The sequence below is a fragment of the Hemitrygon akajei genome, chromosome 10, assembly GCF_048418815.1.
Source record: "Hemitrygon akajei chromosome 10, sHemAka1.3, whole genome shotgun sequence".
Taxonomy (NCBI): domain Eukaryota; kingdom Metazoa; phylum Chordata; class Chondrichthyes; order Myliobatiformes; family Dasyatidae; genus Hemitrygon; species Hemitrygon akajei.
This window is the reverse complement of record NC_133133.1, coordinates 57,187,068-57,214,095: the sequence shown is the minus strand read 5'-3', so window position 1 is coordinate 57,214,095 and position 27,028 is coordinate 57,187,068. Positions and strand designations below refer to the sequence as shown.

General features: G+C 40.4%; 1 protein-coding gene across 3 annotated transcripts in view; it reads left to right on the top strand.

The window, feature by feature from the left end:
• drp2 (dystrophin related protein 2) overlaps positions 1–27,028 on the top strand; it is a 400,551-nt gene that overhangs the window by 200,072 nt on the left and 173,451 nt on the right. The window contains exon 1 of one of the 3 annotated variants that reach the window (XM_073058378.1): positions 2,229–2,303. The exons of the other annotated variants lie outside the window; for them this stretch is intronic. The gene's annotated coding sequence lies outside the window, so the exon portion shown is untranslated. Of the gene's footprint in view, positions 1–2,228; positions 2,304–27,028 lie in introns of those variants that run through there. 3 annotated transcript variants of the gene reach the window in all.

The window sequence follows — 27,028 nt, the reverse complement described above, 5'->3', positions numbered from 1 at the left end:
ATTCTGCAAAGTGGAGCAGGTTGCAAACAACCCCAGACTGCCCAGTGGGGGAACGTAAGGTCCCAACCACAGAAACCCCCTATCAGGCCTAGCCATCAAGGGACTGTTCTCAGTTTCCAAATGTCTCAAGTAATCAAATACCTTTAGTACACATGTGCAAAAAATACATTTAAAATTTCTAAAATTAGTGAATTTACTCTGAAGTTCTACGAATGGACCTAAGTTAGTTAAGGTAGAAAATGGGACCCTCCTTCACTGGTCATTTTGGCTTGGCAGGCCGCCCTAGTTAAATCAGCTAAAGCTGGCATAAAACTATGACTAATAGTGTATCTGACACATTAAGTCAGGTTGCTATAAAGTTCCCTGGATACAATTCCGAGCGAGACTGAAATGCACCCATAACTGATCTCTGGTGTGTTTCATACTTTTGTACCGTAGTGTGCAGGACTGAAGTTTGGAATGCATGGACATATGCTAACAGGGATAGCTGCCAATTCTCTACAGAGCCAAAATCTATTCATCAGTGAGTGCAACCTCATCGCAACCTTCAGCTTAACTTTAACAAGAACTGGAGCCAAAGATACCTGTGTCAGAGAGCATAGATGGAATTCAGTTGCCAATTTCTCGGTCAATTTTTATGTGATATTTTACTTTTATACTGTTCGTATCTAACTGTTGTGAAATTAGATTTCAAAGAAAAAGAGTTGTTGAAGCGTAAAGATTTTGATGCAGTATTGAAAAAGGAGTATCAGTCCAAGAGCTGAAGGGTGCAGAGCTGAGATCATGATCCGCTGCCACAAATGGACATAGTAACAGTGTGACAAGTCTCCAAGGGCTTCTATTAAAATCCTCAGAAATTGCCTATGAGAAGATGGGAGAGAAAGAAGTAAAGAGAACAAAAGAAGAAATAAATATCAAATATCCTTCTGCCCCATTCTATCCATCACAAAACTGCGAGTCATACAAGTTATTTGGTCAATGTGGTAGAAGTTTGTACTTGATCCATGTAAATGAAAAAAATATTAAAATCGTCAGCACATTTGATAGCACCCATGTAACACTGTCAGTCAAAGACAAATTATTGCTACATTTCCAGAGCACACTGGAAATTTTATTTTGCTTTTAACCATCAAATCAGGGAATTTTTGCTGCCTTACATTCAGTACAAGTTTAAATATTGCTCTCTTCTCAAGTTTTTAGAACTCTTCATCTTGATTAGCAAAAGGGAAGTTAATACTACAGTGTAATTATCAGTGAATTGGTATTATTTTTATGTGACACGAATTGTAATGCCTTATATTACTTCAATATCTCAGAGTTGAAGGAAGAATAGTAACTGTAAACCTTGAAAGCAATCTTTAGTCCGTGTAATTAAAGTTAAATTCCTCTCTATTTCAGAAAAACTATATATATCTCTACACTATAAATGATTGCCGTGCATTTTGTGTTTTTTTGCCACAACAGCAAAGTATTTTTGGATTCAGGCTGAGGCAGACAGAAATTCTGTCAATGGTCAGGTAGTGAAAGTTTTAAATTCAACAATAATGTGCTGGAGCTCATAACCCATGTGGACAGATATATGTGTGACTACTGGGCAGAAGGAGGGGTTTGATGGGAAAATGGGTGAAGTTGGTAGCTGGTGAGATTAAGAAAAGTGATGAAAGATAATGGTAAATACATTTCTGGGATTATTTGCCCTAAATTTGCCATATGTTTCCTTCTTGAAATCAGCTAGCTTTTAAAATTTAATGGGGGATAATGTCTGTCAGGAGTGATTGACAAGTCAGTTTGTCTACTCTAATGATCCCCTGTCTGTACTGATATGGAAGCTTGCTCCTTGGAAGTTCAGCCATGCGACACAGATTTCATGAGAAGGAGTCAGACACAGCAGTTATTGGTAATTCAATTATTACCAATTAGTTATTGGACACAATATGTTATTGGTAATTCAACAAGGTGTGGCCTGGACAAGAGAAAAACTGCAGACACTGGAAATCCAAGCAACATGCACAGAACGCTGGAGGAACTCAGCAGGCCAGGCAGCATCTATGGAGAAGAGTCAACAGTTGATGTTCTGGGCCAAGACAAGCAGGCATAGTTTTAGGATGAGAGGTAGGAGATTTAGAAAGTATTTGACAGTGTTTTATTTTTCACACTGAAGGTAGTTGGAGTCTGGAGATGGTGAAGATACAGATACCATGGAGATGATGAAGATAGATACCATGGAGATGGTGAAGATACAGATACCATGGAGATGGTGAAGATACAGATACCCTTACAACATTCAAAAAACATGTAAACAAGTACTCAGATTGCTAAGGCATAGAAGACTGTGGACTAATGCAGGTTAATGGGATTAGTGTGGCAGCAAATTCTAAATAGAAATTAGTTTGTGTTTTTAAAAAAGACATTTCCTAACATTATGCTGCAAGTGTTGCTCATTGGTTGGAAATGTATTTTTAAAGACTTCCTCAGTTTGTGAAAAATGTTAAATAGATAAAATTCCTTTCATGGTTCAGTTACTTTAGCATTGCGCACTTAAGTAGGATGGCGATCTTTCAGTTTAATTACTAAATTAGCAGTTTCAAGAGGGATTATCATTACAAATAGTGTTTATTTGAACAAAGGAACATGGTCAGTCTCAGTTTGCATACAATTTAAAAGTGTATGTGAAGATGGTAACTGAGCACAAGGATAATGTTCCAGCTGGCCTTAGCACAGCAAGAGGAACTGGTACAACTGCTTAATGTGCCTTGCGTTAAATTCTTTACAAAGAAAAGAAGCTTTGCATTTACATCAGCCTCTCAGTTTAATCCTTCTTGCTGTGTAGATTGAAGCTGCACAGTTGTACTACTCCCTAAGAAATTGTTATCACCCTGTGTGATCTTAAACCAAATTGCATCATTTTTCAGTATGAATATGGTTCTAACTGTTTGCATGCTTCTTTGACTCCCAGATAGACCACATAGAAGGAAGAACAATGATAGCAATAACATCAGTTTTCTCTCCTATATTTCTCTCTCTTCCCTAAATTTGACAAGTCGTGGATTGACTCTGCAGCTACGCTCTCAGAGTCTGATCTAAAGGAGCTATGTTGGCAACTATTCATCTGTAGGGACTAACAATCTGCTCTGTCCTCACTCACGTCCATCTGTATTTTACCTAGCCAAAGAGCTGATTATTGAACCCAGGAAGAAGAAACCGGAGGTCCATGAGCCAGTCCTATTAGGGGATTGAAGGTGGAGAGGATCAGTCATTTTAAATTCCTTGGCGTTATCATATCAGAAGATCTGTCCGGGGACCAGCACATAAGTGCAGTTACAAAGCTTTTCACAACGGTGCCTCTAATTTTCTTAGCAGATTCACTGAAGAGTATCCTGACAGTCTGCATCACAGCCTTGTATGGAAACACCAAAGTCCAAGAACAGAAAGGCGTAGAAAAAGTGGTGATACAGTCTAGGCCACCACAGGTAATGCCCTCCCCACCACTGAGCACATCACACATGTCCATTGCCACAGGTAAGCAGTATCCATCATCAAGGACCACCACCACCATCCAGGCCGTGCTCTCTTCTTGCTGCTGTCATCAAGAAGAAGGTACAGAAGCCTCAGGCCCACACACCACCAGGTTCAGGAGCAGCTCAACAACCATGGTAGAAAACTTTACTCAACACAACTCTGAACTGGTTTCACAAACTATCGACTCACTTTCTAGGACTCTACAACTCATGTTCTCAGAATCATTTAATCACTTATTTTTTTATTTGCAGATAATTTATTAGTCTTACTTTACACATTGGCTGTTTATCACTTTATAATTTTTCACTGGTTCTATTGTATTTTTTTGTTTTACTGTGAATGCCTGTAAGAAAATGAATCTTGAGTTCGCACGGGTAAACAATGCGACCAATGGCAACGTCCTGCAGACAGTTCATGAAACTGCTTCTTTTACTTCTACTTCTTTCAAATGTGATTCTCCTACTAATCTGTGTGTGGTTGGAACCTGGGATTTATGTTTTAATGGTAAGTTTTAGGGCTGATTGAGCAACCTGTCGCGTTGCTGTCTCCGAGAGAGTTCAGTGAGATTTGATGGAGAATGTACAACCTGGAAGCCTGGAGACAGGGCAGGACTCCATGATTGACCCCATTGCTTCTCTCTGATTGAGTCATCAGGGAAGGTTGAAGTCGACAAGGATGAGAGTGGGGGATGAGCGTGGGGGATGAGCGTGGGGGATGAGCGTGGGGGATGAGCGTGGGGGATGAGCGTGGGGGATGAGCGTGGGGGATGAGAGTGGGGGATGAGCGTGGGGGATGAGCGTGGAGGATGAGCAGATGTTCGGCGGCATCTGCCTCCAGTTGACCAGTCTTCCTTTCCCTCTCGCTAGTTGATGTCGGAGGAAAGTGCAGGAGTCTTGGGATACACTTTGCAAGAATTGGCCAGAGAGGTTGTGGACTCATTTTAGGGGACTTCAGGGTACCTATTTCACATGTTCCTGGATTCTGGTTACTTTTATTTTGCTTTTTTTGCATGGTTTGATCAGGCTGACCGATGTGGTCTATGGCACTTCAGCAAAGAATGCTTTGACTTGTGGCCCGTGGTAGGCTAGCAGCACAATGCTGAACTGAATTAAACTGAATTCTACTGGACCCCTGGATTGATGTTTGATATTCTATCCTTGCTTGTTGCCATTTGTGTAATTTGTTCTTTGTTAGTGCATTGGTGTTTGATGTTTTCTTGAACAGGTTCCATGGTGTTTCTATGTTTCGGGACTGCCTACGGGAGTATTAATCTCAGAGCTGTATTCTGCATACATAATTTGATAAGAAGTGTACTTTGAATCGTTGAGTTTTTTTTTAATGCTGATATATATGTAATATAATAATAAATTTATTTTGAAATTTGAACTTTGAACTAAAGTTCCAGCAACTTCAGAACTGATAAAACCAGTCTAGTTGACCTTCCACAGACCAGCACTGATCAGCTGCAGAGTTAGTTCACCCCTTGCCTGTTGAATGACTACTATGCCAGAATGTTACCTAACAGCCCACAGTAGATGCTCATTTGGACAGTCAGAAATGGTAATGTGTCCTTGGAAGTCACGGAATGACCTAAGCATCATGTGAGGCACATCTTCACAGAGGGGTTTCTGTGCGATCTCTCCGATAGTCTGATCAACGTGCATTAAGGACATGTAAGAAGTATGCCAGATTTACTTCACCTTCTTTGTCAAATGTATTATAACAAACCCATATCAGCTCACTATTGGTCAGTCAGCTCATTCAAATGGATGGATGTACCTCTGCGCAGACACAAAACCTGTTCTCATCCGGAGATGGACCTCCAAAGAGAAAGCAAAGCACAGCGCCAATCGGTCATCATGGAAGATACCCCAGGTGCATACAACAGAGCCACTTATAGTACGAAATATCATGTGAGACTCATATCCAAAACTCAAAACTTTGAGAAATTGAATATCTGTAGGTGTCTGGCATTCACAAACATTCAGAAACATATAAAATCTATTAAAAAGTAATAATTTCATTATTTAAAATGAAATAAATAAAGAAGTAGGAACTCCAGATTGTACTTAAGCAACTGAGGAGTAAGTTAATCAAAATAAATTACCAAATATTTAAATTGCTGCTCATTCCTATTGAAGTAAATAGACTTGATTTGTACCCCACTAGTCCAGAAGCCTCCGCAGCCAGCACATAATTCTCCATAACTTCCGCCATCTCCAATGGAATCCCCCCCAACAAGCACATCCTTCCCCCTCCACACCCCCACTTCCCTCTGCTCCCTACTCGACTCCCTTGTCTATTTGTCTCTCCTCATTGATCTCCCTCCTAGCATTTATCCTTGCAAGCAGAACAAATGCCACACCTGCCCCTACACTTCCTCCCTCAATACCATTCAGGGCCCCAAACAACCCTTCCAGGTGAGGCAAAACTTCATCTGTGAGTCTGTTGGGGTCATCTACTGTATCTGGTGCTCCTGGTGAGATCTGACAGAGGTTGGGAGACTGCTTCACCAAGCACCTATGCTCCATCCACCAGAAAAAGTGGGATCTGGCAGTAGCCACCCACTTCAATTCTACATCCCATTCCCACTCTGACACGTCCTCCTCTACTGCCACGATGAGGCCACCATCAAGTTGGCAGAGCAACACCTTATATTCCATCTGGGTAGCCTCCAACCTGATGGGATGGACATCGATTTTTCAAACTTCCAGTAATTTCCCGCCCTTCACTATTCCCAGTCCCATTTCCCTCTCTCACCTCATCTCCTTACCTACCCATCACCTCACTCTGGTGCTCCCCCCCACTTCCCTTTCTTCCATGGACTTCTATCCTCTCCTATCAGATTCTCCCTCCTATCTCATTCAACTATCAGCTTCCCAGCTCTTTACATCACCCCTCTCGCCCTCCCCGATTTCACCTATCACCTACCACCTTGTACTTCTTTCTCTCCTCCCCCACCTCCACCTCCTTGCTCCAACTTCCTATCATTTTTTCCAGTCTTGATGAAGGGTCTCGGCCCGAAACGTCAACTGTTTACTCTTTTCTGTAAAGGTTGCCTGGCCTGTTGAGTTCCTCCAGAATTTTGTGCGTGTTGCTTGATTTTCCTTTACCAGGTCTGATTAGCAAACATACAGCAGACGGACTTCCTAATAAATATTGCAGTACTGAGATTTGCGGGAGTCTTGTACTGCGGCACACCGCATAGGTGAATGGATGGAATTCTGTATGGAAGATTTGAATGATTCTGTTACTTTTGTTATTATTTCTTTCTTGTTACCCATGCTGGGCATGATTACATTCATAGTAGCAACGTAATACAACAGAGTATGTGCTTTAAAGAATGGTTTGAAATTATAGCTGGCAAGCAACTAATAAGAATGAATTAATTTAGTATTTATTCAATCATGAGGTGATACTCATCCAAAGAATTTTATTATATGCAAGCAATGGGCAGACCTATCACAGCAGCTGTATCCCTAAACTAGTATTCTGAAGCTTCCAACATTGATTTGAAGATGTGCTCAACTACAGCTGTAACATTCATGAGTATAAATTGAAGTAATTTAAAATAAAACGGAATACAAATCAAGAATTCATGTCATGAAAACATATTTGGCATGCTAATGCACTTTGGGAAGGAAGCCTTCTGCCCTTCTTGTTAGTATGTGAGTCCAGAACAGTGTCCAAGAACAATTCTTCATCACTCTTGGAAATGGTTCAGCAAACGGTTCACTTCCATTAAGAGTGGACAATAAAACAAACAGTATGATTAATTGTTAGGCACTAACACAAATGCGTGGAAGGCAAGAATCCACATAATTCCTGATCATTACAACTGCAAAAAGTTTTACAATATTTCCTATGACTCTTCTATATAATATTCTGAATCATTGTTTGCTATTATCTTTATTGTAAGATTCACTCAAACGTCTGTCCATTTGCAATGTACGTCTCAGAGGTTTTGCAGCTGAAATCATGGATCCAGAGATTTTGTACCTCAGGATACCGCACGCAAGTATCTCAAACCTGCTGCTCGAAATACAAGCATGATTGGTAGAGGCAACTGTCAACCGATGTTATTCAGATATCCAATAAGCTGACAAAACTATAAAGACTGTGCAATGGCAGAAAACTGAGCATTCTAATTCCATAGCTATTTTTGAAAGCCTATTAATCAAAAAGCATGCATGCAATAATGCTGACTTAACAAAGGGCCCAGATTTTATTCTAGTCTTGGTGACATGACCAATAAGACTTCATTGTCATTTTTGACACCAGCTTTGAGACTTCCAAGCACATAATCCATTTTGCTGCTAATAATTCAGTGTACCTTCTTCGCTGGCTGTGCACTTTGCCAGCTTCAACACAATTAAGGAAAGTCACTTGAACTGAACAGGTCCAGCTCTGAAATACCTGAAAATATTAATACATTTTTACACTATCTCTAATGAGCTTTTAAAGGCAAATAAACCATAATTATTGCTTATCTATCTTTGCACCCTTGAAAATTAATTTTATATATGGTAATTCATTTGCATGATTATTTTTAAATCATTATATTTTAAAATATTTTTGTAGTTTGTTAATGAACATATTCATAATAGTTCAGATTCAACCTTAAGCATATCTTCATGTCTTAATATTTATTCACAGTCCTTATAATATTTTAAAAAGTTAATTAAAATTGTACAGTTTGCTTCAAGCTATGTAAGTAAGTCAATAAGACATTTTAACATGATTATTCATTCCACTCAGAGTGTGACAATACTCTTGGAACACTCTTAAATTGGTGATTGTCATCAGTAACAGGGACATTCTCATCATAGAGGGATCATCAGATCGCTGCTGGATGCTTAAAGTTCAGAAGAACATCATTTCTTAATTGATACCAAATTCTGGACCAATTTCTATTTGCAGTCACTATGCTCTCTCAGTCAGGCCAGTGTTTGAATGGAAAAATAGAGCATTTCCCATATCCAATGCATAAAAATGTATTCATTCTGAGTCCTAAACAACCATTACCGATGTGTCCATAAAATAGGTCATTGCATGTTGAGGTACCTGCAGGGATCAGCTCCTTGTCCAGATTGATCCCTGCTGTTCTGTAAGGCCTGAATTTTCATTTTCCCCTTTCACCTTGCTTCACTTCTGCAAGCTTCCAGCTCCTGTAGACAGAGGCCCTGAGTATGCGTGATGCATCTACAGAGCTTGATCCCATTGCAACCACACAATCAATAATATGCTGCTGAGAAACAGATGACAACTAAAAACACAGATCCACAAATGTTACTTGTGCAACCAGAGCATCTTCGCGTTGTCAACATTTTATATAGATTAAGCCTAAGTAGAAAGAATTCTAAGCTAGAGGTGTTTAGCTTTGTGTTGCAGTGAGGAGAGCTGATATTCGGTTGAAGTCTGAAGGTAACTCAGGTGGGATGGTGTGGTGAGTGTTGTACACACTGACACTCAGCATTCACCTGGTCTTCCCTTTCTCTTGTGAGGACGGCTCATTTTCAGCATCCATTGATGTGACCATATGCTCCTTTCCTTACTGCCAGAGGTATTCCAATAAATCTATTCAATGATCCATCTCTTCAATCATTCCACGCACATAATAGGCGTGATTTAGGACATCTAACGGACGCCTGATATCCTCAACTAAACTATCGCTCTGAGAGCAGTTTCATGCTCGCGTCACTGCCAGAACTCGATTTGTTTTTAACGTTCGTTGCATTGTCTCAAGCCTCAGATATCTGCCCAATTATGCACTTACTCTGTAAGACCATCAATTCAAATCTTATCTTTTCTTTCCTGAGTTGGATGCAGTATCCAGCCCATTGTCCAACTCTTCATGCTCTTGATAAATCAAACCTGCTCTCCAGATAATTCCACTGATCACATCTTTGATGAAGTCCAACTACTTTCACTCATGGGCACATTGCTGAATATTTTCTTTCATTGTCCTTACAGAAACACATAACTTAATCACCTAAAGCATAAGCTTATCACATATCTTTGATTTAGCTCCATTTATCTGACCATTTTTTCTTGTTTATGATGTTACGAAAACCCCGTAACCAGGTAACTTACCAGCAAAGATAGATGGATCAGCTGAGTCGGATGCTACTATTTTCAACCGTTTTATTCAACAAGGGCACAAACGTATGGTTAATACAAAACATTCAGATCATCAAAACTCAATCTAAAACACCGGTGTAATAATAATCATTCAAAACACAAGCTCGATCGTCGTCTAGGGGTAATGTAGATTTTATATCGTTCACTGGATATCTAAAAGTCTTTTAGATCACGGCAGTTTCACTTAGTTGCCGGCGGAAGTGTCGCGTTGGTGCACTTTTAGTTAGAAAGACAGAGAACATGAAGCATTTACCCGACAGGTTTTCCAACCTGTAGGAGGTAGTCGGAAGTCTCGTTGGGGGAATGGACTCTCATCTGTGGCTTCCCCTGTAGCTAGGCCGTCTTCCGTGGTGAAGTCGCCAATCCCAGACAAGGGAAGGACGCACACGAACCCCACCACCGGCTGTAGCTATTAAAACGCTGTCGCAGGATTTCTAGCGTTTCTCCTTCGTGTGTTTCCTTGGTGCATCTGAGGGTCCTCCCCTCAGACCCGCCTTTATACTTCTTCACGAGATCGCAGGTGTCAATCAAGTTGCAGGTAATGCGATCTCTCTCTCAACCAGCCCACTTTGCCCGAGGGCTTTTCAGGTGGTCTCCATGAGACAATAGTCAAAGTCACTTTTATTCTGCTTCTTGGGAGAACGTGGTCTTTCGCACGTCTCTCTCTCTTGGGTCAGTTGACCCCCCTTAACTAGAGTTCTTGCGATTTTTCACAAAGGAGGGGGCCAATGGCATAACAATGAATATTCTATCCATGTCTGATTTAAAACTAATGTATACTATAGTGCCTGCTGTTGTTTAGTGAAGAAAGTTCTGAAATCTAGAAAAGTTAGCACTACAAAACATTATAGTGCTACATGGTGTAGAGTTAAGTTTTCTCACTGTGTGTTCAAAGGACATTCCTTTGCTGGCACTACACTTCACTTAGGGGGCTTATGAATGAGACGAGGCAAGGGCTGGGAGAAGGGCAAACATGAACAGATCTGCAGATGCTGGATGTCCAAACAACACACACAAAATGCTGGAGGAACTGATCCAGCCAGGCAGCATTTATGGAAAAGAGTAAACAGTCAACATTTTGGGAAGGGAAGGAGCACCAGAGGGAAGTGATGGGCAGGTAAGGAGATAAGGTGCAAGAGGGAAACAGGAATGGGGAGTTATGAAGGGGGCAGAAGTAATGACCAGAAGTTCGAGAAATTGATGTTCATGCCATCTTTTTTTCCAGTTCGGATGAAGGTTCTCAGCCTGAAATGTTGACTGTTCACTCTTTTCCATTGATGCTGCCTGGCCTGATGAGTTCCTCCAGCATTTTGTGTATTCGGTTAAGGGGGTTGATGATGGAGGGGGTGCAGGTTTAAATAAGAGACAAAGTGGTTGGTGAGAGTCTGTCTCACAGAGGAAGAGGTGACAACTGCTGAACTAATGATTGGAAGAGATTAGGTTCAAACAGGTGATCAAAGCATGTGATAAAAATCAGCCCAGTGATTGGGAAAGTTGGGGCCAAAGGAAAAAGCTTATGATTGGATAGGGAGCAAAGACTGAGAGTTGTGAGAAATTGTCTGAAGGAGTGTCACCAGAAATGTCAAGAATATGTGGAAGAGGGCCTACCTGAAGCCACTGAAACACAACAAAGCAAGCCTCATTGAGAGGACTTCCTTCTGAATGAGTAACCATGACCTCCACAACAACAGGGAATGCAAAGAGAAGATCACATTCCTGTACATGTCGAGGCAATAACATACCAAATGCATAAAAGATCTAAAAACACAATACAGTCTGCTATAAGTCTCATATTTTACTATTTGCTGTTTTAGTGAGGAGCACTACTGTCAGTAAATTTGGTGCAGTGCATTTCAATCTCATCATACAATCCTTCTGAAGGATCACATACCCTGCCAATCTGAGTACCTCTTATAAAGTAATCAATATAAAGCAATAATCCGCTCTGTCACCACTCGGTCAATTACCCAACCAAATTCATAACTAAAAGAGAAAATCTGCAGATACTGGAAATCCAAGCAACACACACAAAATACTGGAGGAACTCAGCAGGCCAGGCAGCATCTATAGAAAAGAGTACAGTCGACGTTTCGGGCCAAGACCCCAATTTGTTTCTGCATATTCCAAAGTACATCAGAATCAGAATCAGGTTTATTATCACGTGAAATTTGTTAACTTAGCAGCAGCAATTCAATGCAATACATAATCTAGCAGAGAGAAAAAAAATAATAATAAATAAAATAAAACTTAACAATAATAATAAAATAACAAGTAAGTCAATTATATATAGATAAATAAACATGCAGAAACAGAAACACTGTATATTAAAAAAGTGAGGTAGTGTCCAAAGCTTCAATGTTCATTTAGGAATTGGATGGCAGAGGGGAAGAAGCTGTTCCTGAATCACTGAGTGTGTGCCTTCAGGCTTCTGTACGTCTTACCTGATGGTAGCAGTGAGAAAAGGGCATGCCCTGGGTGCTGGATGTCCTTCATAATGAACACTGCTTTTCTGAGACACTGCTCCTTGAAGATGTCCTGAGTACTTTGTAGGCTAGTGCCCAAGATGGAGTTGACTAGATTTACAACCTTCTGCAGCTTCTTTCAGTCCTGTGCAGTAGCCCCTCCATATCAGACAGTGATGCAGCCTGAAAGAATGCTCTCCACAGTACAACTATAGAAGTTTTCGAGTGTATTTGTTGACATTCCAAATCTCTTCAAACTCCTAATAAAGTATAGCCGCTGTCTTGCCTGCTTTATAACTACATTGATATGTTGGGACCAGGTTAGATCCTCAGAGATCTTGACACCCAGGAACTTGAAGCTGCTCACTTTCTCCACTTCTGATCACTCTATGAAGATTGGTATGTGTTCCTTCGTCTTACCCTTCCTGAAGTCGACAATCAGCTCTTTTGTCTTACTGACGTTGAGTGCCAGGTTGTTGCTGCAGCACCATTCCACTAGTTGGCCTATCTCACTCCTGTACGCCGTCTCGTCACCATCTGAGATTCTACCAAAAATGGTAGTATCGTCAGCAAATTTATAGATGGTGTTTGAGCTATGCCTAGCCAGACAGTCATGTGTATATAGAGAGTAGAACAGTGGGCTAAGCACACAGCCCTGAGGTGCACCAGTGTTGTTCATCAGTGAGGAGGATATGTTATCACCAATCTGCACAGACTGTGGTGTTCTGGTTAGGAAGTCGGGGATCCAGTTGTGGAGGAAGGTACAGAGGCCAAGGTTCTGCAAGTTCTCAAACAGGATTGTAAGAATGATGGTATTAAATCAAGTCAAATCACTTTTATTGTCATTTCGACCATAACTGCTGGCACAGTACATAGTAAAAATGAGACGTTTTTCAGGACCATGATGTTACATGACACAGTACAAAAACTAGACTGAACTATGTAAAAAACAACACATAAAACTACACTACACTATAGACCTACACAGGACTGCGTAAAGTGCACAAAACAGTACAGGCATTACAATAAATAATAAACAGGACAATAGGGCAAGGTGTCAGTCCAGGCTCTGGGTATTGAAGGGTCTGATAGCTTGGGAGAAGTAACTGTTACATAGTCTGGTCTGGTCTAATGCTGAGCTATAGTCGAGAAACAGCATCCTGATGTAGGTGTTTGTGTTGTCTAGGTGGTCTAAAGCTGCGTGGAGAAACCATTGAGATTGCGTCTGTCATTGGCCTATTGTGGCGATAGGCAAATTGCAATGTGTCCAGGATTTCATCACTGTCGATGTGAGTGCTACCGGGTGATAAGTCATTAAGGCAGTTCATATTATTCTTCTTAGGCACTGGTATAATTGTTGCCTTGTTGAAGCAAGTAGGAACTTCTGGCCGTAGCAGTGAGAGGTTGAAAATGTCCTTGAATACTCCCGCTAGTTGGTTGGCACAAGTTTTCAGAGCCTTACCAGGTACTCCATTGGGACCTTCTGCCTTGTGAGGGTTCACTCTCTTTAAAGACAGTCTAACATCGGCCTCTGAGACAGAGATCACAGGGTCATCAGGTGCAACAGAGATCTTCACAGCTGTAGTTGTGTTCTCCTTTTCAAAGTGTGCATAGAAGGCACTGAGTTCATCTGGTAGTGAAGCATCGCTTCCATTTATACTATTGGGTTTTGCTTTATAGGGAGTAATGTCCTGCAAACCCTGCCAGAGTTGCCGTGCATCTGATATCGCCTCCAACCTCGTTTGAAACTGCCCTTGAAATAGCCCTCCGCAAATCATACCTGGTCTTCTGGTACAGGCCTGGGTTGCTGGAGTTGAATGCCACAGACCTAGCCTTTAGCAGATGATGAACCTCCTGGTTCACCCACAGCTTTTGGTTTGGGAATGTACAGTAAGTCTTTGTAGGCACACACTCGTCCACACAGGTTTTGATAATGTCAGTAACAACTGCAGCATACTCACTCAGATTCAAAGATGAATCCCTGAATACAGTCCAGTCCACTGATTCAAAGCAGTCCTGTAGGCACTCCTGTGTTTCCCTTGTCCAAACCTTCTTGGTCCTCATTGCTGGTTCTACAGTCTTCAGTCTCTGCCTGTACTCAGGGAGTAGAAATACAGCCAGGTGATCAGACTTCCCGAAGTGAGGGCGTGGAATAGCAGGGTAGGCATTCCTGATGGTGGTGTAGCAATGGTCCAGTGTGTTCACATTTATGAATTACCATCAAAGCACTGTCATTGTTGCTACATTGGTAAATATTCATTTTTCCTTAAATATAACATTGCCACTTTTAAAGCTAATACTTTGATTTGGAGGATCAATAAAATAATTACAAAAGTATTATATTGTTGCATTTAAGATAATGTTTTGTGCCTAAGCAGCATTCATTGATGGCTTATAACAACTTATTATACATGACTTCTATTCTCCTGCGCTGAAGAGTGTTGCATTATACATGAAGCTCTGTTATAGCCACTAGTGTTACATGAATATAATTGGGAAGTGGGGTGATATAGTACAACCTGCCTTGTTAAGAGAAATTTGTATTTTATGTTCCCTTGCTTCCTTTTTTTCTCATTAGTGTTCAGTATATAGGAAAACACTGCTGCTTCCTATGGGTTCAGTTGCTGCTCTGTTTCACAACTAAATCACCTGGCTGGATCATTCCTGAATGCCAAATATGAGAAGGAGCTGCTTTAGGATCAGGTAGGTTGAAACCAAAGGAAAAGAAAAAGGGCAAGGATATACACTGTGCCTTAAACTGCACGCTGTGCCTTAGATGACACTTGTGCATATATATCCCATACTCAAGAGATCATCATTCAAAGATTTCTTAATTTTGGTTGTATATACAGAAGTGCACAGGGGCTGTTCTGTCTCAGGTAATTGAGGTGGTGGGATGTGTGCTTAGGAAGGATCAAAGTTCAAAGTAAAGTTATTATCAAAGTACATATGCAACCCTGAGATTCATTTTCATGTGGACAAACTCAGTAAATCCATAATAGAATAGCCATAACAGAATCAATGGAAGACCACACCAACTGGTCTTGATCACATGACAATAAACCGTGCAAATGCAAAAAAAGAAATAGTTAATAATAAATAAATAAGCAATAAATATCGAGAGCCTGAGGTGAGGAGTTCTTGAAAGTGAGTCCTAACTAGTAAGAACATTTCAATGATAGGCAAGTGAAGTTGAGTGAAGGTATCCCCTTTTGATTTTTGATGTTTGAGGGGTAATAACTGTTCCAGAACTTGGTGGTGTGAGTCCTGTAAATCCTGTACCTTCTTCTTTATGACAGTAGCAAGAAGAGAACGCGACCTGGATGGTGCGGGACCCTGATGATGGGAACTGCTTTCCTACGACAATGCTTCGTGTAAATGTTCTCACTGGTTGGGAGAACTTTATCCGTGATGTCTGGGCCATATCCACTACTTTTTGTAGAATTTTCCATTCAAGGATATTGGTTTTTCCAAACAAGGCAGTGACACAGTTAGTCAATACTGTATATTCTCAGCCACACATCTATAGGAGTTTGTTAAAGTTTTAAATGTCATGCCAAAACTTCACAAGCGCCTAAGGAAGTAGAGACACTGTAGTGCTTTCTTTGTAATTGCACTTGTGTGCTGGGCCCAAGATAGGTCCTCTAAAATGATAACACCTAGGAATTTAATGTTGCTGACCCCGCCACCTCTGATTCCCCCGATGAAGACTGGCTCATGGACCTTGATTTCCTCTTCCTGAAGTCAATAACCATCTCCTTTGTCTTGCTGACATTGAGTAAGAAGTTGTGTTGTGGAACCTCTCAGCCAGATTTTCAATCTCCCTCCTACAAGCTGATTGGAACCACCTTTGATTTAGCATATGACAGTGGTGTTGTCAGCAAACTTGAATATGGCACTGGAGCTGTGCTTAGACTCACAGTCATAAGTGTATAACAAGTAGAGCAGGGGGCTAAGCACACAGCCTTGTGTGCACCTGTGCTGATGGAGGTTGTGGAGATGTTTTTGCCGATCCAAATTGACTGGGGTCTGCAAGTGATAAAATCATGAATATAATTGCACAATGAGGTATTGAGATCAAGGTATTGGAGCTTATTGATTAGTTCTGAGGGGATGATGGCATTGAATGCCAAGCTGTAGTTGATAAAAAGCATCCTGATGTTTGCCTCTTTGTGTCTAATTGTTCCAGGGTTGAGTGAAGAGCCATTGAGATGGCATCTGCTGTGGACCTGTTGCTCTAGTAGGCAAATTGGAATGGATCCAAGTCTCTTCTTAGACAGGAGTTGATAAGTTTCGTCACCATGGATGTAGGTGCTACTGGATGATATTCACTGAGGCAGGTTTCCACTTTCTTATTAGGCACCGGTAATTCCAGCAATGAAGTCTGCTTAAAGCAGGAGGGTACCTCAAACTGTCCAAGCGAGAGGTTAAAGATCTCAGCGAACACTCCAGCTAGTTGATCAGCACAAGTCTTTAGTACTTTGCCAGGAACCCTGTGTGGGCTAAATGCTTTCTGTGGGTTCTCCCTCCTGAAGACTGCTCGCACGTCAGCCTCAGACACTGAAACCACAGGATCACCGGGGGCTTGTGATGGGGAGTTTGTGATGGTTCTTTCATGTTTTGATAGTCAAACTGAACACTGAAGGCGTTGAGCTCATCTGGAAGCGAAGCCCTGTTGTCACCTATGTCGCTTGTCGCCTTATAAGTGGTGAGAGCATTCAAGCCCTGCCACAACTGTTGAGCATCCTTCATTAATTTGAGCAACACACACAAAATGCTGGTGGAACGCAGCAGGCCAGGCAGCATCTATAGGGAGAAGCACTCCATCCTTCATTAATTCAAGTTAGGTCTGGAATTGCCACCTTGTCTGTGAGATGGCTTTCCAGAAATTGTAACTGGATCTCTTGTAACTTCCTTGGTCACCTAATTTGAATGCCTTTGACCTGGCTCTCAGCAGTTTGCAGATCTCATGGTTCATTCAGGGCTTCCGGTTGTGGAAGACTGAATGATTTTATGGGAACAGACTCGTCTACAACTGTTTTAATAAGACTAAAGGGGAGGTGAGAAATTGTTCAAGGGAAGGAATAGGAAAATTATTCAAAGAGATGATTGGGGAAGGGAGAAAGCATTTAGCAAGTTGAGGGAAAGAGGTGAGATATTGTTGAGGAAGATGATGGGAGGAAGCAATTGTTCAGATGGATGATGGGAAAGAGGTGACTAAATAGTTTGGGGAGATGATGGGAAGGCCAGAAATTAGTCAAAGAGATGAATGGCTGGAGAGGGATAACTGAGCAGGGAGATACAATCTCACAATGATATCTGAGAATTCAGTGTTGTGGTGGTGGGGTCTGATCAGAATAGGGGAAGGAGAAGTAGGAACAGGCTGGGAGACGGTCAGACAAAGGAGCTAGCTAGGTTATTGAGATGATCAGAGAGGCTGAGGAGGTGAGATTGGATTGTGAGAGAGGAGGTGTTAGAAGATGCTGGATGGGGCCTGAAGGTGTCAGCAGTGTGTTGGAAGTTGGATGCTAATGGTTTCCATAATGTTTTTGTAAATACATGTTTCCAATCACATGGTAATTAAAATCTAAACATTTCTGAATAAGAGTTCCACAAATCTTTCAACAGTTCGAGACAATTCTCAGAATTTTACTATGGCTGGAAGTACACGTTATGTTGCTGTCACTTGTCTGGATAATAAGAATTTATTTTCAAGTTCCACTACAAAATTCCATAACATGTAAACCTAAAGTTATTTATCAGAAAACACAGATAAATCCCATATACGTCTGGGTCAAGGGTGGATTTGTAGGAGAGAGAGCCCAGCAGGACGGGAAGCAATAGTGTTGAAGGCTCAAAGGATGGTACATGGACAAGTCATTCCATCACTGTTGCAATCAGCTGCCAGAAGTGAGAGTCGCTGTCACAATTAGCTGGTGCTTTGAGATGGGGCATCATGACATAATCAGTGGTGAGAGTCCATAATGACACTAGCAATCATTTTGGGTGCGGTAAAGTGATGAAAGTTCACCTAGATATTTTATTGGGATAGAGTAGCAAAGCTGATATTAGTGATTGGAGGAAAGGTTGTAGAGAATTTCTGAAAGACTGCTTCTTCATTTGTAGCAAATAATTGATTAGGGTATTTGCTACACAGAAGAATTCAAAGAAAAGAAACTAACATTGTGGATCCTACCATGTTCCATGATTTTTAATTTCTTTATTGCGATTGTATCACACAGAATGCATAAGCACTTTTCCTCTCAAAAGACTTTCTAGGTCATTATGTTTAATGATTTTCTATTCAATCTCATATAATATGTAAAACGAATGGGGAAATAACAACTTACATTTAAATAGAGAATTTAAAATCCTTTGTGTATCCCAAAACATTTTTCAGTCAATACTTCTGAAGTGTTGTAAATATTGTACTGTAGACAATCATCCCTTAAGCAGCAATGAGATAAAATTGTGTTCATCTACAGGCTATAGATAAACACAAATGAGTTACAAATGAGTTCTGTTTTTACAGACATCAATTTAATCCATAAGTCAGAAAATCACACAATCACCTGATATGGTAATTATATCTGTGCAGCATTGTAATGAATGGTGTTGATGAAAGCCAATTAGCATGAATAATTATTTATTGTCTTCCCTGCTTAGCTACCATTGTACAAAATCAGGATGTCCACACTGTGGCTAATTTCAATGGGCTTGAAATATCACTGCAGATGATTTTGTTTGATTGAGTATCATTGCACAAACATCAGTAGATGCAGTTGCTTGTCAATTTCCAAAGCAAGTCTTTACACTGGCCTCCTGCAGTGCAACTGGCAGCATGGGTTCTTAAGAAACTATGAAGTCTGGTTACTTCAGGGACATTACATGTAAGCAGTTTTTTTTTCTTCTCAAGACTGGTTCTCCTTTGAATTTAATAATATTTATGGGAGCTCATTAGTATATATGGTGTCTCCATAAGTCAGCTATTCAAAATGCAAAGCGGGCCTGTAAACTATGGTTTTACTGCTTCTGAGTGAGGGATATATATGTTGATAAACTCAAAAACCCCTATGCTCCTCTCTAACTACTGTCTTGGCATACTTTATTGTTCACTTGAGAGGACAACTGTCTCATTCAAAAGAATAACTTAACCAACAAGTATTATAGAGCTAGTAAAATAATTATTAATAGAAAAACAAAAACATGAAAAGCATTCTTGGCGATACAGTTCTTCTGTTAGGATCAACAGATAAATCAGAACTAAAGAACTCTGGCACCAAGTTTTTTATTTCAGGTCTCTGATGCTTCTGAAGTCATTGTTCAAGAGAAAGGGATTGTTCCTGTTACATGAATTTGAACAAGTTGGATCCAGATCAGGCTAAACAGCCCGCAAAATAAATCTCTCTAAATTCTCCAACCAATATGAAAGGTTCTCCCAGTTCAGCACTAATTGTGGACTTCACTACTTCACTCAAAATGGCCACAGGGAATGAGGCCATTAAAATCATGGGGCAATACTGTATTGCAATAAATGATGCATCTGAAAACATTTTTCCTGAATAGTTAGTTGGCTTCTTCGTTCCTCCACCCAACTCTCCTGGAGCAGTCTGTGGTGGGCAAACTTCAGTAGTGTAAAGGACAGCATTGGGCTCATAACATGTTGGTGTGTAGATACTACTAATTATTTTGTTTTTTATACAAGTGAGTGGTGAGAATTGGAGGGGTGTTGGAATTTCAAGAAGGAGAAGATATCAGGCTAATATATGGTGATAGGAATGTACCATGGGTTGTCATTTATATAATTCTCCCTTCTTCCTCTCAAGATCAGCAGGCAAGCATTAATAGTCCGGTTGTAGTCCTTCTGAGAATATAAGAAGCTGGGACAATTTCCAGATGCAGCATCCTCCTTAACATTTAATTCCCATTTGTTCTTTTGTAAGGCCTAAGTTAATAATTGGTTCACTTTACTGAGGTTAATAAGGATAATCATTTGCTCTCTTCAAAGATTAAATATGAATGATCTTTCAGCTATTTCAAAAGTGCTTTGTTCTTAAACTTAGTAATTACTTAATATCATATCATTCTATCGTATGTTTTTTTTTAGCTTTTCAAATAGAACATAGAACAATAGAGCTCAGGAACAGGCCCTTTGGCCCCCACCGTTGTGTCGAGCAAATTAAGCTAGTAATTAATGCCTAATGAAACAAATCCCTTCTGCTACTACAGTGTCCATATTCCTCCATTCCCTGCACACTCAGGGGACATTTTAGATACTGCGTATTTGCCTCCACCACCAGCCTCTGGCAGCACATTCCAGGTACCCATCACTCTGAAAAACTTGCTCCACCCATCTCCTTTGAACTTACTCCCTCTCACCTTAGATGCACGACCTCTGGTATGAGGCCTTTCATTCCAGGGAAAGTTTGATATACATTGAAAGGAAATTTAATACTGACATTGGACTGGGAGCAGGGTCCCCTTACTGCAATTTAGAGCTAATTGCATTTTCTTCCATGCAAACCATAAGGAACAAATCAGAACATGCATTATTTTTCTGCTTAATTGGCTACTGTGAAATTGTTAACCGAACATTATTCATTACTACTAATTAATATTACATCCTTAACATAACTTCTGGCTCGTGTGACTAATAGACACTTGGGATTGATCCTTGTAGTCTTTCTTCGCCTGCTCCTACATTTTTTAATCAAAAATATGAAACAAAAAACAGAAGCAGGCCAGGCAATACCTGAGAAAAGTCAAATGGAGTTAACTTTTCTGATCAGCAACCTCGCTTCAATACGGATGAAATTACACTGAATTTGGATGTTAATGTTAAATTGTCAAAGTTTCAAATCAGATTTGTAATCCTCCTCTTAGATTTGAAGAGTATCAGGAGAGAGTTGTATTAGTTGATACGCTTTAAGATAATTAATGCATGCTTTGGAAACAGTCTTGTACACTGCTGGTATTTACAACTGAGGACAATCTTCACTTGCCCCCAACTCGTGCTTTTCATCATACACCACAGTGTTCTTACTTCCTCACTTGTTAAATTGCTGTTTTGTAAGTAACATAGGAAAAGATGAATTTAAGGAAAATAATGATGAATTATGGGAAATAAAATGAGATCAATACAGAAAAAAATCCTCTTAACCAACAGTTATTCTGTTTCAGTTTTAAAGCAAACCTTTGGAGCTCTAAGGATGTTTAAGCTCTTGCTGCATCTAACATGGATCTGCTGCGTTTTCTACAAATCTCTCAAGTTCAGATGGTTGGGATGTCATATTTTCACGTGAGAAGAATTGGAGATGGTGATGCTCCACTATCAAGACAAATATTCTTTTCTACCTAGCTCCATTACCCATCTCCCCCAAAGAAAATCTTTATTCTTGGCATTAATGTACGTGTCCTTGGGGTGATGGTGGAAGTGCAGTGTAAGTGGGCACTGATTGGTTAAAAATTCTCTCAATAATTCTTCCTGGAAGTTCACCAGCACAGTAACTATAATTGACGAAGTACTACATAGTTGAATGAGTCTGCGACAGATCTGAAATTAACAGTAATGGCCTAGATTTTGCTATTGCAGGACATTGAAAGATGACTCCCATTAGTTAAGATTTGCCCTTGCGCACTTAGGCTTTTAAATTTCTTGCATGACAAGTTACTGAAATAACCCTGCATTGAAGGAACTGGACAACTGAGACTTAATTGAACAGGGAATGTAACTATGTAACTCTCTAAGCAATCAGGTTTGAAAGAATCTGAAATTAACAGTGAAAGGAGTAAGAGGGAAGTCTTTATTAGGAAGGGTGAGTTCAATGGCAAACCAGGTACATAAATTGAAAAAAGACAGGGCTAAGTGAGAGGAGGAGAAGGCTGTATAAAATTAAATTAAAAATAGTCATCTTCAAATTCTCATTGTTAATTGATACCTGAAGAAATACATAATTGGGTTGTTGAGTGATTAATAAATAAATTCTAATTCATTTAGTGATTAAAAATTAATTGCAATTTTAATTGCACAGTTAAACAATAATAGAATACCCAAGTATTGAAAGGTCCAAAAATGCTTTTGCTTTTAATATTAAATAATTTGGTGGAAAATGCGTTGGCTTGATTAACTCTAATCATATCATTTAAAATTCTGATTGGGTTCAGATTGCTCTACTAACACTTCAAAGACTTATACAGAAAATTACATGATCAGAAAGTTAATGATAATGTCATTCTTAGCTTGAGAAATAAATGATAAAGGTGGAAGCAAATCCAGTGTTTCCTATTGTTCGCTTCTAACCTTTGTAACCCAATGAATTCTCAAGGCTAGGAGTGGCTCTCTTTGACTCTACACTAATGATTAAATTTTCCTAAGCAAAATCAATTACAAACCAAGAATGAAAGTAACTCTCCAAAAAGAGAAGAGAGGCAGGCAGAAAGTATGCTTCCAATTCACAGCCTGCCCATTTCTAATACAGCTTCTTAGCAGCAATAGGCTGCTTCATCAGGTACAGCAATTAGAGAAATCGAAGAGGAAGGATTCAATGTCATTAAGGTAGATTACCTAAATTTCTATCTGATTAAGTAGAGGTAAATTTGGAAGGGATAATTGTGTCCACCTGGGGATGCAGCAATGAAGTGTGTTGCATCATCTCAACATACTCTGTGTATTATCCAGGAGCTTTCTGCCAAGGTAGAGTGCTCATGCAGTTGAGTTGAAAGAGAAGGTTCAAAAAAGTGTGTGGCAATATTTTTACCAAAGAGTGGAAGGGTGCCTAGAATAGATTCCCAAGGGTCGTGTGGAGACTAATACGATGGTGTCATTTGGGAGGCTTTAAGATAGGCACATGAATATGGAAGGAATGGAGAGATATAGATCATGTACAGGAAGGTTCCTAAGATTGCCGTAGCTGGGAGCACTATAAAGTGCTCCAAATGGTGTGCGTTTCTAACAGCCTCGGACAACCAAGCCCAACTCTTGGCCTTCATGTGTGACTTCGCTACCAGGCCTGGTGGAACTGTTCCTACTGACAAGAGAAGGGCCAAAGGCGGACCACTGTCGCCTCAAATCCAGTTGCTTTGGGCAGGTGGGGCTCATCAGTCTTGGATTGCAGCACGTCTAGGAGAAGGAAATCTCTGATTTTAAACCTTCACTGCCTTGTGGCCACACCCACCCATGGGAAAGGCTTCGGGAATGAACCCCGAGGAAGAAATCTGCAGCCAGGGTCCCTAAGGCAGTTGGATGTTGTTTACAACTTCACTCTGCCAGCCTCTGCAATGACACTGGTGCCAAGCTGTATCGGCACTTGCCCTTCCCATGGATTACATCAGTGTCGTGGAGAGGGGGAGCCCGCTGCATGGGCAACAGCCGGTTCTTCAAATCTTCCACCCAGACCTGCACCCTGTAGAGAACACAGTCCACCAGAGGCACAAACAAATGATCCCCTGGGATTGACAGCTGCCTACTACAGGAAGGAGAGATATGGATCATGCACAGGCAGAAGAAATTGAGTTTAGTTTGGCATCCTGTTTGCTGTAGTGATTGTGGGCAAATGGGCCTTTTCCTCTGCTATCCTCTTCTATGTTGTATGTTCTAGGTGACATGTATAATTTTTAAGGGGAAACAGGGTCTTGACCAGAAAGATAGACCTTCCCTTTGCCTCCACAGATGCCGCTCAACCCATTGTGTTTGATTTTTGGTCCAGATTCCAGCATCTGCAGCCTCTTGTATCTCCAAGCATGTTCTATTTACAGAGGAAGCATGAGTAGGAAAGGGACTGTAAAGGGGATTACTGGGTCTGGGTGGAGTGCAAAGGCACAAAGGTGGGATCAAGAAAGTTAGTTGGGTAGTTTATCAGGAAGGACTGTGTCAGTCAGCTCACTGACATATATATTTATACTGTATTTATATTGCTTGGGATGAGATTATGTGCTAATTCATTTCTATTTACTAATCTCATTCGCTTCAATAAATATGTCTGAATTGATTTAGAATAGCCTCCATGGAATCATTAAAGCAAAGCATTATTAGTGGTAAGAAGTTAACATACTTTCATATTTTCCAGTGACAGAACGGGCCACCTCCATGAGACTAGCTGTTACTTGTTTACACCATCTACTCATTTACAAGAAGCTTTCATAAATCACAGCCCTCACCTTAGACTTACACTTTTTCAACTTAAACCATGATAATTTTTTGCAATTCTTAGTTCAAGTGTCTCCTTCTCTTACCCTCTCACCTTTGAAATGTTCTTGCTATAAAAGCAAGAGGCCTTTGGCATTGTTCTAGTGGTTAAGTTGGTACCTTCAGTTGTTAATCCATTCAAAGGAAAAGGCCTCGTGTCATGTTAGTCCAAGAAAGAGTGAAATGAGCTCTCCACATTGATAACCAGTTTTTTATTTCAAGGCGAGAAGAGAGGAAGGGAAAAGGCAGCAAGCTCCACTAGCTGTAAGATTGACTAAGAAGATAATTATAATCTATTTGATCTACCCAGGACTATGTTGCCTTTCCAGTTTTCTCCCAATATGTGGTGATTTGTTCAGCTTCTGATGTACAGCCTCTCAAAGGCAACTTTACATCGTAGGTATCCAATGTGTACTGATTTATTTACACACTCTGCAGCCAGCTGGAACCTAAGGCCACTTTTCAATACGCCATGCAGGACAAAGATAGCAGCTACAATCTTTGCTTTAATTTTGCTTCTCCCAGTGTTAAATGGAACAAAGTTGAATGTCTCTGTTTAAGTAATGGGTCTAAATCCAATTTCTTGACTTTTACACTGAGAATAGATTTAGTTTAATTTGTTTTTTAGAGATTTACAGAACACTCAGGTATAATCTGCATTTATACAAAAATGCAGAAGGCTGTAGTGCAAAGCATGTAGTAAAGGATTTAAATTGTTTCTAAAATTGAGCTGACTAACGGTAGGTGTAGTTTAACATGATAAATGTGACATTTTTTTTAATATTCATCGGAAAAATGAGAAAAACTCTACGATGAATGGGATTGACCTAGCCAAGCGAGGGATTAATCCATCGCGAGTCCCGGCAGATTGATATTCTCCAACCTGTATTTTTTTTGTATTTAAAAAGCAAATAATTTACTAGGATATATAACGGAGATAGAAGTTAAGATTTTGCTTTGATATATTTCCCACCTGGGCACTTGTAGGGAAGAAGAATGAGGAGGATGGAAATAGCAGATCTATCAGCCTCAAACACCTACACTTCTGTAGATATGAACTAGTAACGTTAAACCTCAGTTCAAAATGTCAACCAATTAGTTTAAACTTGATCATGGGAAACCATTAGGAAACTATAACCAGGAATAGAATTAGCATCACTTTTCTAAGTGTGGACTGATTGAGGAAAACCCGCCTGGATTTGTTGAGGCAAAGCGTAGTTAGTGATAAAAATTCTGATGAGGCAGCTGAGAGGTTTGATGAAGGAAATATGGGCTTTCTAAAGCTTTTAATAAAATGATACCTCATTGGCTTCTTATAACGATTGAAGTCCCCTGTGTGTGTGCATGTGTATGTCTGTATCCATTTATTTTCTAGAATTAAAGATTAAGAATATAAACTTTGACTGCATTAGTAAAACCATTGAACATTTAATGGCTGTATTCTCAACTCGCTCCTAGCACTGATTTTTCCTTTACACTTTCTGCCAGTACTGCTTTATCTCAGCTCTGGTGCCTTCATGGATCCCTTTACCCTTCCATCTCCTCAATCAAAAAGTTGGGGTCACTATCAGCAAGTTGGTTTGGGTTCCTTGCCCAAAGGAATCACCTTCACAAGCACAGCAGGGTACTCAGGGACTGCATTCAATAGTGCTGCAGTTTCGTGGTTAGTTTGCCTGTAAGAGCTTGGGATATGTTGTGTAATTAGTAAAGGACTTGCCCTACAATTGTGTGGTATTTAGCTGCTCCTATACTTGGTTGTGTTGGTCTTGAGGCTCCTGTACCTCCTTACTGATGGCAACACTGAGAAGAGAGCATGTCCTTGGTATTGGAGGTCCTTGATGATGGATGCTGCTTTCATGCAACAGAACTGTTCAATGGTGGGAAGGTCTTTTCCATGGTGGACTGGGCCATATCCACTACTTTTTGTAGGATTTTTTCCATCCTAGTTTCCACACTAAGCTGTAATGCAACCAGTCAATATACTCTTCACCACACATCTATAGAAGTTTGTCAAAGGTTTGGATGCCATGACCAATCTTCACAAACTTCCAAGAAGTAGAGGTGCTGCCATACTCACTTCATAATTGCACACACGTGCTGGGCCCAGGACAAATCCTCTGAAATGATACCACCGAAGTATTCAAAGTTCAGGAGGAATATGCACCCGTTTACCACACTTTGCAAGTTTAGTACATCTCTTTAAGGGCTGAAGAATTCCTATTTGTTGAACTTACAGATTTGGAGAAAAGGGTTCAATCTGAGGCTACATCCACACTAGACCGGATAATTTTGAAAATGCTGGTTTTGCGTAAAAATGATTGGCGTCCACACTAAGCGTTTTTAAAAATAACTCTGTCCACATTAAAACAGATATTTCGGCAAATCTCCTCCTACCGCGCATGCGCAGGACACATCTACCGAAAATAAGTGACATGTCTGGTGTCAAATCTTGCCGTGAAAGACTGGGTGCAAGTTTATTCAGTTACAGACTAGAAAAACTTAAATGACAGACAGCTGTTGGCTCTCACGCGGGAGAACTTAAAACCAAAAAAAACAAATACTGGAGCATATGGAGGCAACCGACAGGGAGTTCACAGACAGTATGACCCGGCTGACAACGATCATTGAAAAACTGACGAACTCTGTTGCGCCCCTTGTTAAATGTGTAAAACATGTCTGCATCAGTGTTATCTTGTATTTCCATACAATGTTACATTAGGCT